Source organism: Sturnus vulgaris, chromosome 8 (assembly GCF_052056855.1).
Source record: "Sturnus vulgaris isolate bStuVul1 chromosome 8, bStuVul1.hap1, whole genome shotgun sequence".
NCBI lineage: Eukaryota > Metazoa > Chordata > Aves > Passeriformes > Sturnidae > Sturnus > Sturnus vulgaris.
In genome coordinates this window covers 32,864,478-32,878,733 of record NC_142250.1, presented here as the reverse complement: position 1 = coordinate 32,878,733, position 14,256 = coordinate 32,864,478, and the positions used below count along the sequence as shown (strand labels likewise).

General features: G+C 43.6%; 1 protein-coding gene across 2 annotated transcripts in view; it reads right to left on the bottom strand.

The window, feature by feature from the left end:
- Positions 1-14,256, bottom strand: part of GRK5 (G protein-coupled receptor kinase 5) — a 148,717-nt gene that overhangs the window by 71,261 nt on the left and 63,200 nt on the right. The gene's annotated exons all lie outside the window — the stretch shown is intronic.

The following is a 14,256-nucleotide window of genomic DNA, read 5'->3' as shown; positions in this document are numbered from 1 at the left end:
TCCTGTCACCTGGTGCTGCCCTTGGCACAGCCTCACTGAAAGTACTGTAGCACATTATTCAGATAATTCCCCTCTTCATCCATCATTGTGAAAAGTCTTACAAATGTTGCAAGATAGTCCAGGAATTCATACAACGTCCCTTGATTTCTATGGGAGCTCTTGTACTGTGGAGTTCTCCAAATCAGATAATTCATATAATTGAAATGGTCTGCCTCTCTTTTTTTTCCCAATTCAGCATTCTTGTGAGACAACATTTTAATTTGTTATCTTCCTAAGTTTTTAATCAGGTTTTCCTGTATTCTTCACTCCAGTCTTCACATAATTTTCTGATTAAATAACTGAAAACACCTGGAACAGACCATGTCTTTCAGCATGTACTCAGAGGAGCCCAATGACTTTGAAAAACTCAGTAAGCAAAGCCAGAGCTTTAAAATTTCGATGTGGGTATTCACATTTCAGTTGGTATATATTTCGGTTCGATTAAAAAAATAAATAGGGAAGGTAAGAAATCACTGATTAACAAACTCTGTTACTGCCCACAGTTAAGGCAGAGACCACCTTTTACTTGTGTCTGGGATCACATCATATCTCACAGCTCTACATCAGCCCAGCTATGTGGCATTGACTTCATTTCTGGATCCCACAAGTCTCACTGTCCATGAGTAGTTGGCTGTTGAGTCCTGGGTAAGAGCAGAGGTTTCAAAGAGCTACAGTAGGTCATTAATAATACAAATAAATGCCTGAGACAATGCCTTAAAACAGCCTTTCTCTAAAATTAATAGGGGCATAAATTTCACTTGCTGCAAATTAGAGACCAGGAGGTCCAAGCACGATCCATTTTCTAAGCATTCTATTTTAAAGCAGCATAGATCAACAGCATGAAATGACAGTGCATGTACACTTTGAAATAAAAAATGCCTGCTAAGCTATGCCAGCTGCACGAAACACCCTGGCACGTTCCTCTTCAGGCTGGGGGAAGCCTCTCAGAAACATGAGTTGCTCCTGCTACTTCTTCACAGGCCTGTGCTGCCTCTCTTTTCAGGCTGCTCCCATGCCCACTGCATTAACCACGTGCAATCACACCTGTAATTCGTGGGCTGCTTGGCAAAGGCCCTGGGCAAAGAGCTTCTGTTAACTCAGTCAAAAGAACACAAGAACTTCCACCAGCCCAAAACCAGAATGCCTGTTTTTGCTGTTCTCCACTTGATCTTCCTTTTCATTACGTGTTTTTATGGTAGTAATAATGTTTTCCTACTCATCTCATGCTGCCTCAGACATTAGATTTTGTATTCACTTTTCCTTGCCTTGAATTAGAGCACAATCTTTTACCATGGCCATAGCTCTGTCGTTCTCAGACTCTTTAACCCTGATCTGTTTGATTCCAGGGCTGAATACGACCCGGAGTCCACATTCCTTGTGCTGACTGATAACTTCCTCCAGGCCACAGATAACTATTTGCCCACAGCAGTTCTCTCAGATAGGTCAGCTTTATTTATTACAGAACACTGACCACATGGCCCTCCCCTTCTTCAGCAACACAAGCTGCAGAGCAATGCCAAGCCCCGATTCTCTGACCTCAAGGACTTCCATGGGAGAGCCACACCATCCCTAGCTTTATTTCACATGCAGAGCTCTGACAGGATGTCACATCTGGATTTCACTGCATACACTCTTGGGCAGCTGAGTGCCAGGCCAACCCAATAGGATTCAGAGACATTAACTGGAGCTTTCAAGCCTGAGGTGAGGAAGAAAACTGATTTACTAAAACACAATGAAACAGTCAGCACTTATGAGAAGCCAGATTGAAGGAGGCTGTTCTGTCACTCAGGTTCAGGGCTGGGTTGGATTTGCCAAGTGCTTTTCTCCTTATGGCTGATGAGGAAACTGTGGGCTTGACATTTGACTATGGACCCCTCTGCAGTGCCTCTGCCTCTCCCCCTGCAGATGGCTGGGAGCAGCAGGATGCTTTGCAATGGATTTTTCCTGCTGGGTGCCCTGCACTGCACAGGGTTCCCATGGCTGTCATTAGCTGGGAGCTGAGTTCCAGCTCGAGTGGAAAACACCACACCATAACATCCTAAATACCAGACATCTGCTGTCCCTGTGCCCCTGGCCATGTCACTCCAGTCACTTGGAGAGCTCAAGATGGGCTTGGCACTGTGGGCTGGAGCTCTGCAAACACTCCTGGTGCAAGGGTTGTCTCCTCTGGAATGCGCTTCCCCACTTCAGCGCTAACAGCCTGGATTTCATGACCCTCCTCCAGGTCATCTGTAGGGTCCATCTGCTTTCCCAGGCTCTGAAGGGGAGGAGAAATTTGGGGAATTATAAGGCTGCTGTAGAAAAGGCTTAGTTGTAACAGGAAGAGTTTGTGCCTAGAGACATCGGCTCAGTGGGTAGAAATTGCAGTGGTATCGAGTAAATCTGCCCAGAAAGCAGAATGGGGAACTGTTACTGAGCTGAAGAAGCAAACACTTATTGACTTTCTGGAACAGGAAATAAAGGAATTTTACAACCCGATAAGTAAAACTGTTCTGATTAAGGCTTAAAGTCTGTAAGTAAAAAAAGAGAACAAGCAGGAAACACAGAACTTACAGCCCTAAGAGGAGGGAGGGAGGGATGGAGAAGTCCATTACATGGGGATTATTCCAAGAGCTACTTAAAATATTCAGTGCTGATCCCTCTGCCTTCTTGCTCCTTAAAAGAAATCACCTCTTACATCATGCCATTCAAAATTATACTTTCAATTTTCCTTGTTTCCTGCTATATTCATATTAAAATATTACATTGTATACAGGAAAGAATCCAGCAAAAGCAACTCGTTGCATGCTAGGAATGGTTTTAATGGCTTTCTTCAGATGGCTTTAATGCTGAAGACAAAGGTCAGCAATTTACCCCAAACAAAGCACTGGAATTCAATCTTTCCTCTGCTTGGGAGCAGCATGATTCCACAGCCTTCACTGCGTTCTTCAAATACATTCCTACTGGAAAGCAGGGCTTTAAAAAACCTTTTATAAAGCAGGGTTTTTTTCTCCCTGAGAGACTTGAAGCCATGAATACTGTTTTAGGGAGCTGCCAAGTTATCTGCAGAGGACCTCTACCACTTTACCTCTTCCAGAGATTCTTGTTTAATTAACACATTCCACAAGCTGTAGGGCTCCTCACAGCTGAGGATTTCTTCTGATCCGTGCTGGAGGAGGAGGGCATGGACAGTTCACATCAAATCCTGCAGCCCCCCGATCAGATTTGCCTTGCATGCCGACTGCAGAGCCTGGAAATGCATCCCAGAGCAAGGCATGAAACCAGCAAACTGCGCTCTGGAATTGGGAAGGAAGGGGAAGACAGCTGGAAAGATGCATTATTTAAAATGCTGTAGGATGAGAGACAGATGCTGGCATGGCATTTGTGGAGTTGAAAGCCACCCAGCTCATGTTGCCAGTTGGCAAGCTAGCCTGGTATCAAACCCACAGCTATGCAAAACCCACCACCACAACTGGCACCCAGGCTGGCAGAGCCGGCCAAGGGCCAGCAATCGTGGTCACTGGAATGTTCCTTCTCTTGCCACTCTACCTCCACCCTGCACCACAGCACAGACAGGGAAGGCAGACTGCACCTGCCTGGGAGATACACACAATATCTCCCTTTCAAGGGCTGTCTATGCATCACCAGGACCTAATTTTGCTTAAATGAAGGGTAGAAAAGGCAGGAAGAAAAGCAAAGGGGTGTGTTTGCTCTCTAATTTATCTTGATGACCCACATCTCACAGGCAGAGCCTCCAGCTGAACTCCCAGTGCCTTCTCTCTCTCAGTCAAAGGAAAGGCTTTCTGATCCCTTCCCAGTGCATGCTGTAAGTGGGTGAGTTGGCAGCAAAATGAGATTCCCTTCCTTATTGCTGCCTACCAAAAAGGGAAACCCTGGAAAACTGCCAGATCTGAGGACTTGTTAGGGAAATACGAGTTTGTTGATGGGAGGCAAAAAACAGATGAGGCAGAATTCCACATAATTCTGCCAGCTAAAGCATTGTTTTGACTTGCATCAGTAGAAGGAAGCTATCAGCTAATTTACACAAAGAATAAAGGCTTTTGGGGAGATGTGATTTAGCATCATCAACCTCCAGCAACGACTGAGACAGAAGGCTAAAATCATAGAATCATAAAGTAGTTTGGGTTGGAAGGGATCTTTAAAGGTCATCTAGTCCACCCCCCCTGCAATGAACATGGGGGTTTAGGAAAAAAATATAATCTGTCCTTGGGGATGGAGAAGGACAAATTTTCTCATATGATATGAACAAGGAGAAAATAAAGGAATATCCCAACTATGCTAAGAATTACAGTGAGCACTAAAGAGCACTCTGTAGACGTCAGAGTCTATAGGTGCCTTACTAGGAATTGGGTGTGGGTGATGGTTACTTTCCACTTATTTCAATGGTGCCATTGGGAACAAAATCCTGTCCCTTTTTTTTCGAAAGGGGATGGCAGGTCTCCATCAGAGCTCCTTCAGGATTTGGAACAGAGGCCAGTGAGTGCCAGAAAACTTGCGAAAACCACATGGCTACAGGGTGGATCCGTGTCTTCCCTGTCTCTGTGCTGGCCCTGTTGTAATCCCAGCCTGTGCTGGTGCTCAGAGCCCTTTGCAGAGCACAGTGGGAGTAACCACAACCCTGTGTGACCTTTGTGTTGGCAGCTCCTCTGCCGAGTTTGAAACTTCGCATTGCCTCCTTTCTCTCCTTTAGATCTCACCTAAAAAAGCTGATTTTTAACTCGTAAGAAAGGCCCCTGCCCCCTGAGGAGGCTTTGATGTAGGTTCTAAAAAAGACATTAGTCCCAGTCATAGGACTTGGGGCTGTCCATGGCAAAGAACAGGGAGAAAAGGCTGTAATTCTCCCTCACAGCTCTGACCACTGATTCATAGTCACACTGGCATAGACAATACTGACATAGACAATATTTTTAGAAGTTGGTTGGGGTTTTTTTTCCATAGAAGATAATGAGGTTATGGCGCCCCATGGACACCCACAGTCTCCTGGGCAGGGATGAAAGCAGTGTTAGAAGGAAAGAGTTTCTACCTTGGAGGAAGAAAGCCTCCATGGAGCTAAGGACAGTCACGAGGTCCACTCCCAGCACTGGGGCTGCTTAATAGCTGCTCTTTCCATGCTGGCTCTTCTCCTCCCACAAGCAGAACAATTGTGAATACTCCCACTGGTGATACAAAGGGGATGTATCTTTGTTTACCTACAGCTTTTACCCGAGCTCACTCACTCTCCTCTGTTCTCCATCCTCCTTGGGCACAGACCTGGGCACACAGAAGCCTCCAGGACCAACAGTGCTGTTGTCCCCTCCCCAGGGACAGGTTTGTTCCCTCCCACGTGGGGCCCACCCTGTCACCAGCACAGAGGTCTTTCCCAAAGATTTCCCCCCTAGTTCCTCATGGTCAGGCTTAGCAGGTTCAGCTGAAGAGATCTGAAAAGGAAATCTGAAAGGGATCTTGCTTGAAGTGGCAAGGCTGCCTGTTGGCTTTGGAGAGCTGATCAGCATAAACATGTCATACTCAGCTACATTAAATCAAATATTCCCTGTTATTCAGTACATTCCCCACCACGTTTCTCTCTTTTGCATTATAGAGTCAGGCACCTTTGAGGGTGTCCCTACTTCCTTTTTAGACCTCTCTTGAAGCTCAGTGTGCTGGAGTCACTGCTCATGAGACAAACTATACCCACACCAAAAGGTCAAATGCGACGAACCTGGTGCTCAAGTGCTGAATGTTGTTTGTTTGGACTGATCAGAATAGTTCTGAAGTGACTTACACCAAATTCTTCCTGTGCTCAAAACCGTGTTTCTCCATAAGCCATGTTTACAAATGCCAAAAATATTTTGAATCAGGAGTTATGAAAGCCTGAAAGCACTTACTTATAGAGAGCTGTTTCAACATTGCAAATACTTGTATGTAGTTGAGCCAGGTCCTGCTGCTCATGAGAACAGCCTTTACCAATCTGTCAACACTGACCTAACTTGTCCAAGGGAGAGCTCAGAAAATCAATGTGACGTGGAGAGCCCTTCAAAGTGCCACTGTGCAAATATAAAGCTGGTGCAGGGCTGGAGGATGGTGAAATCTGGCAGGTACAAAGAAGTTTGTAACCATCTCCAAAGATTATATTTTTGTGCGTCATTTTATACTACAGAGAGTCCACATATTTTCAAATTAACAGTTCTTCTGGAAAGGTAAACCCTTCAAGTTTTTCTTAATATACTAAATGGAATTGTAACCTAAATATCTTGGTCCATAACATATTTCTAAGGATTATAAGAGTTCAGACTATTTGTTGAACCATTTTTCACTGGCTTTACCAATGCCATGACAACAGGAGGTTCTTCAACAAAATCAAGTATCAGTCTACCATCCTGCCCAATCTTGGGAGACTTTTTCATAGTTTGCATTATAGTACCCTGCTCCATGATTCTGCTTCCTTTCCCTAAATTGGACTTTCACTCATCCTTTCCATTAGTTCATCTAAGGGACAGCAGTTTAGAGCAGAGAGTATTTTATTTTACTTGCCTTAGAATTCCCTGGCATCAGTTTAGCACGGTAAAAATGTGATTAATAAGTAAATAACAGTACTGGCACAACCAGGGGCTCTGTTCAGAAATGGCCTCATAGCTCCTGCTTTGATCCTGCCGAGTGGAGGTTCTATTTTAATAGCAATATTTAGCAGAATTCATGGCCATGCCCTGATTCCTGACCTACAGAGCACAGAGAAATAGTTCAAATTATCACCTCCAAGTGTTTTCAAAGCAGCACAGAGTGATTACCTGAAAAATAAATGGAATCACTCAATGACTTCAGGGACTCAGCCAAACCACTGAAAAATCAGGCTTGTAACATTCCACATGCGAATTTCCTCATGCTGTCTTGAAATCAGAATTAAAAGATAGGTGTGGGATTATCTTAAAAACACTCAGCCTCTCTTTTCCTTGAAAGCTGTAAGCACAAGGCCAACAATGGGCCATATTTCCACTAAGGGACTTTCCCTGGTGCATGACTGTTCCCAGAAAACCCTAAACAAAGCCCAGCCACAATCCCAGAGGCCTCTGTAGTAACCAGGAGCCAAATCAAAATAACACTTTCTCTACAAGCTACTACAAAGGAGTTCTTTTCCTCAATAAGCATTAACTTTGGCTAATCCCATCCCTCCCTGAAAGCCTGAGTGCATCCCCAAAGGTGAGGATTTCAGGCTGTTCACTTCCCAGCATTCCTATAAGGTAGGTCTGGTTGATCTTTTCTCTCCTTTTTCCCTCCCTGCAGCTCCCTCCTTCCATTATAAGAGGGCTCCTGCACAGTTTAATTTAAGGGAAACTTTTTCCCTGACTCCAGCAGAGCTGAGCAGAGCCAGCCAAGCTTTGTCCTGCCACCACCTTCCCATCACTACCAGGAGCAAAGCTACAAGAGAGTCCTGCAGGGATAAGAGCAAGGTTTTACCACAAATGCAGCCCTACCTTTCATTCCCCATACCCAGCAAATGCTGAATTGGTTTTAAAATAAATTTCCTTAACAACCAAGTACTACTATTTAACAGGACCCGTGAGCACTTCTATAGCATTTTACAAATCACTGCATAAGCATTAATTAGACTTAATGACTCATATTACCTAATGAGATAATGAAAATCCCTGCAGCTCACAATATCTACTTCTATTTTCAGCAAGAGATGAAATGGATCTTGTAAAAGGATATATTCTCTTCTAATTCCCTTCCTGCATATCCCTGTAATAACATTGGAAAGTAATTCAAAGTGTGCAAGTTGTGGCATTTTTTTCATTCTCAGTTTGCAAAGGCTAATACAGTCTTTGCCACAAAACACAAATACAGAAGTTTAGTGATAATATTTGTTCCTTAGGAGGTTTTCTATTGAAGGATGACTGGTGGGAGCTCACTTTTGGGTAAGGAGACGTGGATTTGCTGCCCGTTCTTTATGGAGAATAGCAACGTCTTTCTTGCTTTCTTGCTGGGCTGCCCCTGCCAAGGTAATGCTTAATGGATTAAGCCTTGTGAAATAAATTCTGTAAATAGAACGTGGACTGAGATCATTTCAACTCATTTCCCCTGCGTCCCCTTCCCGTCCTGGAAGCTGTCAGGCACAAGCAGCCTGCAAGGAGCCTGTTCTCCCAGTGTTAGTCTTGAGTCTCACTAGATGCATAAAACAGCTTGTTTTTCACATACTTTCTGTGATGGCATTAAAAAAAAATTACAAGGGGGGGGGGGGAAAAACCCCAACCCTTCTCAATTCCACCCATAGCTATAAACTGGATAGAGCTAAACTTGCAAGGGCACCAAACATTGCTCTGTTTGTCCACATTTGAGCACTAGAAACCTATGTTTATGATGGAATTACAGTTGAATCTGAAGGATTTTAAAGAAAGGAACTGAACCAACTGTGGGTTTGTAAACAAACAATATGGTTTTGACGTCAGCCATATCATTTCATGTGCTGGAACTGTTTCTATCATGTGGCCAGTTCCTGCCCCTGAAGAGTATCTAATTTAATTTAGATGTATTCACGATATGGGACAGCATGTCAAGTCCAAGAAACTACAGGGTAACTCTGCAGGAAGGTCTGTGCTGGAAAGATTGCATAAGCTGTGCTTTGAAGGAGCAACAGGGACCGTTTGGCTCAAGGAAGAGAGGGGAAAGTGATGTCTACTGCAGAAAAAGAAAAAAGAAAGCGAGGGGAAGGGAAGTGTATGGAGTGGGCATGGTCAAGGGGAAGGGCTTTCTTTCTCCTTTAGAAATGAATCAGTTTGAGGTATTTTTCAGCATTAATGTAATCCAAAAATCTCTGCATAACTTTTTCCAGAGCAATAAATCCTATCCACAGCTTTCAGGAGTCCTTCCAACTTTGTTTTCCGTCCTACTTGGATTCTTCTCTCTGCTCTTTCTGTACTGGCCCTGCAGACAACCACCATGGAGGATAACTCATCCCAGGAGATCTTCTGCTAGGCACCACTCCAGCATCCATGGGATCACCCACAACAAGCCCTCAGGTCCTGGTGATCCTAGGGGTGATGCAGAGCCCCACTCCCTCCCCTGAGCACCTGGGCTGTGAACAAACACCCAGGTGAGGGGCTGGCACTTGGCTGATGGGAGAACAACAGCAAGAAATCCCTTTGCTGCTGCTGGTGGTGGCTGAAATATGTCTTATGTTGCAGGTGTCTAAGGGCATCAGTGTGGGAAAACTGCTTTTCATATAGGGCATGATTCTGATTGCTAAAACCCCCCCAACCTGGCATCACCTGAATTTAAAGGGATGCCCTGTGTGGTTAAAAAATTCTTTTTGGGCCTACATGTTTACCAGCTTGGGCCTTAAATGATATGAATTTCTCTAGAAATATATTTAAATTAACAGTATAACAACAACACAGCATGTTGTCTTATTTATTAATTTAAAAATTTTTACTAGACAGCATTTTCTACTCCAGTAGTTCTATTTCCCCAGGTTTCCCAAAAACCCAGTTCCTTCCAGAAGTGGTGCAGAGCTCTATGCTGGGTACTCAGCTGTGGCTGTACACACAAAGTCCCCACCAGCATCTTCCCAACTCAGCTACCCTGATTCCTACACATTTGGAAAGAAAAGAGGAGATGGTTCCCTTTGTGGTTATTTCATGCCATGGAATCCTGACTGCTTGTTGGAAAACTATTTCCAATTAAAAATGTAAGGGTTTTTTTTCCAATGAAAGCTAATGTTTTCTACCAAAAAAAATATTTCTCGAAAACTTAAACCCTAGTTGTAGCCAAAAACACGGGACCAGCCTTAGGTGTAGGATTCAGACTAAAACTACAAGACAATCACAGAAGTTATAACCAGCTGAGCTTGGTTATTTACAGTGGAAGGCAAGCTGCAATTCCTTCCTTTGATCTGTTTGTTGGCTTCAGGATTACATTTCCCAACCACGCTTTTTAATCACTGTAAACATCAGAGGTGAAGAATTTGGTGGAGAGAAATTTGGCTGCTTCTTTGTGTTTTTGATCAGATGGGGCTTTGAGGCCTTCTCGTCCCAAGTTCCAGTGCCTAAACTTTATATGTGACACCAGCACGAGTCCCCAGGCTCTGGGATCTGCACATGGAATGCATTTCCTTGCCTCCATCTCCATCCCCGGAGGGGATGCAGCCCCAGGGGTGATGCCCTTCCCGAGAAGAGGGGCAGGGTGGCACAGTTACCCCACACTGGACACGGACAGGCCATGCTGTCCCTCAGTCTCTCAGGGACAGCTTCCCTCCTGAGCAAGCCTGGAAACTCACACTTTGCTTTTGCAAGACCCCTCACCCATGAGTTTCTCCCTGCAGTGCTGGAAAACCTCTGGAGTGAGGAAGCCCAAGAATGGCTGGTGGGAATTCATGGAAGAGGTGCCAGCACTCTGCAGCAGAGCAGGGAGGTCCAAGCTACCTCTGAAGAACAGGGGTACAGCAGGAACTTTCTGCCACAGGATGGAGCTCAGTGCAGGCTGCAAAGCATTTCTGGGAAGCTCCACAAATACTCAAAGCATCTGAGTCTCATTGCAGAGCCTGCACCACCAATTGTGCCTCCAGGCTGAAAAAAAACCCCATGTAGGTGAGGGTCTTGATCATGTCTGAAAAAGTACAACACCCAAGAGAGTGGGGGGGGGGGAAGTAAAAGCTTTTGTAAAAAAGTGAGCATGTGAACTCTGTGGCTTCGATTTTGTCCCACTTACTCTGTTCACCAGCTCTACAAAGTGTTTCTCACACAGAAGTGTATTTTTAACAACACTGAAAAGAATGTGCCAGAATTGGAAGCTCAAGCTACTTTTACCTTGGGATGAAAATACCATGTAAGAGGTTAAATGGCAAATGGCAAAGGAAGATTTTTAAAATTTATTTTATTTTTAAACCAAGAATGGCCAAATTAGTATTAATGAGGCTGATCCTTCTGACTGTGAAATCTCACTGAATAAAAATATTTAACAAATCCTCAGTGTTCTCTTCTACCTGGGCATCATGCACAACCAGAAACTGCTTTACCAAAGGAGTTAAAAGTTTTCTGCAATAATGCAGCAAATCACTCTATGCAACAAGCACAGACACATTCTGTGGCAGTTTCCCCACAAGGTTCAATCTATGGGGTAAAAAAGTCTTGATTTATTATATAGCATTTGGACAGTTGCAAATGAAAATTTGCCAAAGATCAGAATAATCAACTCTTTCACCCAGGCAGTTTTTTTATGCAAGAAAAAAGCACAGAATGGGTCTGAGCAAAATAAATAAAAATTCCACACTTTTAACCAAGAGAACCTTCTGCGTCATTCAGAAATATTTACAGACACCCAGAATCTTTTATCATCAAAAAGATTCTCTGGCCTTTCCAATTACAACTTTACATTTACAATTACAATTTTACATTTTTGTTTACTGATGGCCTTTAAACCAGTGGATATCTCTAACTTGTGGCATCTCTTTGCATCAAGTCAAATGCAGGAACTTTTAAAGCTGTTCCTTGCTGATTTTTTCTCTTCCCTTGAAAAATCTCTCTTTTGCTAAGCTGTCATCTGTGAGTTTTAAAGATAGCAGAACCCCATCTACAGCAGCATCCATCACATGAGTCATGGTAACTATGCCTCAAACATCAGTTTTTTATTGATTGACTGGGCCTCTGGTGCCAATATGGAAATCTTCCAACCTGGAAAAGGCTGGCTGTTTTAATACAATTAAATACAGCCAGGAAGAGGGCTGCAAATGGAAACATGCATTAGCCATTCATAGTACACAAGCCTCTCTCAGAGCCCAGTAAAGTGCAGCATCCCTGCTTCCCTTGCTTATTTAATTAGCACACAATGAAGGCCACTGAATTTCCCTGCAAAAGGTGTTGCGTACTTTGGACAAAAAAGAAAGGAGAAAAGAAGTTGCTTTTAAGTCCAGTCCAAAAAAATAGCTCCTTGGCTAAATGGCACTTTTAATAAAGATGTTTCCAGTGTTTGTTTATTTATCAAAAAGCAGTGTTTCTCTCGGGTGTTTTGATTTTTATTTCTGTGCACAAGAAGGAGGGGAAAAAAAGGGCTCTACTAAGCAAGTCTTTCAGTGAGACACCAGATGATGGATAGTCAAACACAGAGTCTCCTGTAAACACAGAGGTAACCAAAAGGTATGAACTGACTCATAATTGTGTCAACACAGGTCGCAGACCCTTGGTTTATTTCAGCCTTCCTGTTTTTCACAGATTTCTTTTCACACTACACTATTTTTTTAAAAACACAGACTCTTTTCAGTACATCTTAGCGGGGTGCAAAAGCACACACGTTTTTACACCAAAATGTGGGCATCTACACACACATGTAGGCTGTACTGCCACAATTTCAACAGCAGCATTTTCCATCTATTGCTTATGGCTGCATTAAACTGAGCCGTGCAGTCCATGACTGCTCTAAATCAAAAAGTCCATCCCATTCCTGCCTCCAGCCTTTCCCCAGAGGCTCTTGGGAAGCATCCAGAAGAGAGGAATACAACAAAACCTCAACAGCCTAGTGCTCCAGTTCATCCAACCCTCTAAGACGCGCTGTGATATTTTTTTTAACATAAGTGGCCAGACTCTGTCTGACAGAAAATGCTGGGAGGAGGACAGGCAGCAAAGAGGTCTGTGATGAGCAGAACCTGCTTGTATTTGTCCTGATCTCTAAACAAATTGGATTAGGCTGCAGCCTTTTCCTTGTATAAAGTTTAGAGCCATGGTTTGGGTTGGAAGGTTGGAAAGATCATCTAGTTCCATCCCCCCAAAAGCCTCATCCAACCTGGCCTTGGAGGAAAAAGCCTTTCTGGGCTCTCTATTTCATTATTAGCACTGACTAGAAGGTTAAGAAATGGTTAGGGTAGGGGCTGATGTGCAGACACCCCAAGACATTGAATCCCTGCAAGTCCCAGAGCAGCTGAAAGGCCAGCAAGGACCTTTCAGTACATTCCCTGTACCTGGGGGACACCAGTCTGAAATCCAGAGATCTTTTTAAAGAACTTGAAGAAAATTACAGATGAAGTAAGGTTAAAGCCAGGGAAATTGTTCTTCCTCAGCAGAGGCAGGAAAAGAAGCCATTTAAGGCCAGATTGCAGGGACAAGTGCTTGTTCCTGGGTGTCCAGGGAACACTGAGCCCAGTGCAAGGGATCTGCAGTGCATTCACCCTGAGCACACACATGAAAATAACTTAATGTTATAGATCCACCCACCCAAGGTGTGTCCTGTATGAGCAAAGAGAAGTTTGGACAACTGTTTGTCTGGGATGTTTCAGCTTCAGAGATTTACTGAAAATGACAGAGCCAGCAAGGACAGAGAATATTATTCAGGCTGAGCAGTGCCTTATTCCTTGTGTAATCACATCCAGCTCAATTCAACAAAAATCAGAGTTACAGAACCAGGATTTGGACCTTATTTCCCTCTGTGGAAAAAGGCAGTTGCTAAAATTCCCAATTATCAGGTATTCACTGCAGTGACTGAAACCAAATCCACACAGAGATCCCACAACAACTCTTGCATGGTTACATCACCAAATCATTCACCAAAAAAATGCAAAACAAATTACATTAGGGTGAAGCTGACATACACACACACAAAAGCCAGAAATAGCATTTCAGAAACAAATAATTGGCAGACTTAATTTTTTAAAGAATACTCATTTTAGGATAGTTTACCTTTGTAAAGAGAGAACATTTTATCCGAAGCCATTTTCCCCTTTGGAAACCAAGGCTGACAGAACAATGGGGAGAATTCCCTTTACAAATTACAATATATTGTCAGATTTGCTTCCAGCAGGTTCTGTACCTTCAGAAATTGGTCAGGCTTTCTATGTTTGTCAACTGGGGAAAACCTACACTCTATTCTCCTGCCTTCCCTCTTTACCTTCTTTTAGCTCTACAACAGAAGGTGAAGGAAGAAAATTTTACTGAAGGAGACCATGAAACGAGTTTTCCAAACATTCCACATATTTTCTCTGCATAAACACACTGTGGATTTCTAATGTAAATAGTGCCAGGGCACTGTCACTCAGACCCCAGGAGTTCACCCAACTTAGACAAATTATGCTGCCCGTTATCTCAGTTGTTACAGATTCTTGCCTTTCATTCATTCCTTGCCAGTGGTTTGATTTTATGTATAGGGGAGAAAAGAAGCCTCAAATGCTGAAGTTAACCTCTTGTGGTAAGACCAGTAATCCTGGGCTTTCCAGGGGAGAAGGCAGAAGGAGATAGCTACTAGCCTTGTCTGCCAAGGCAG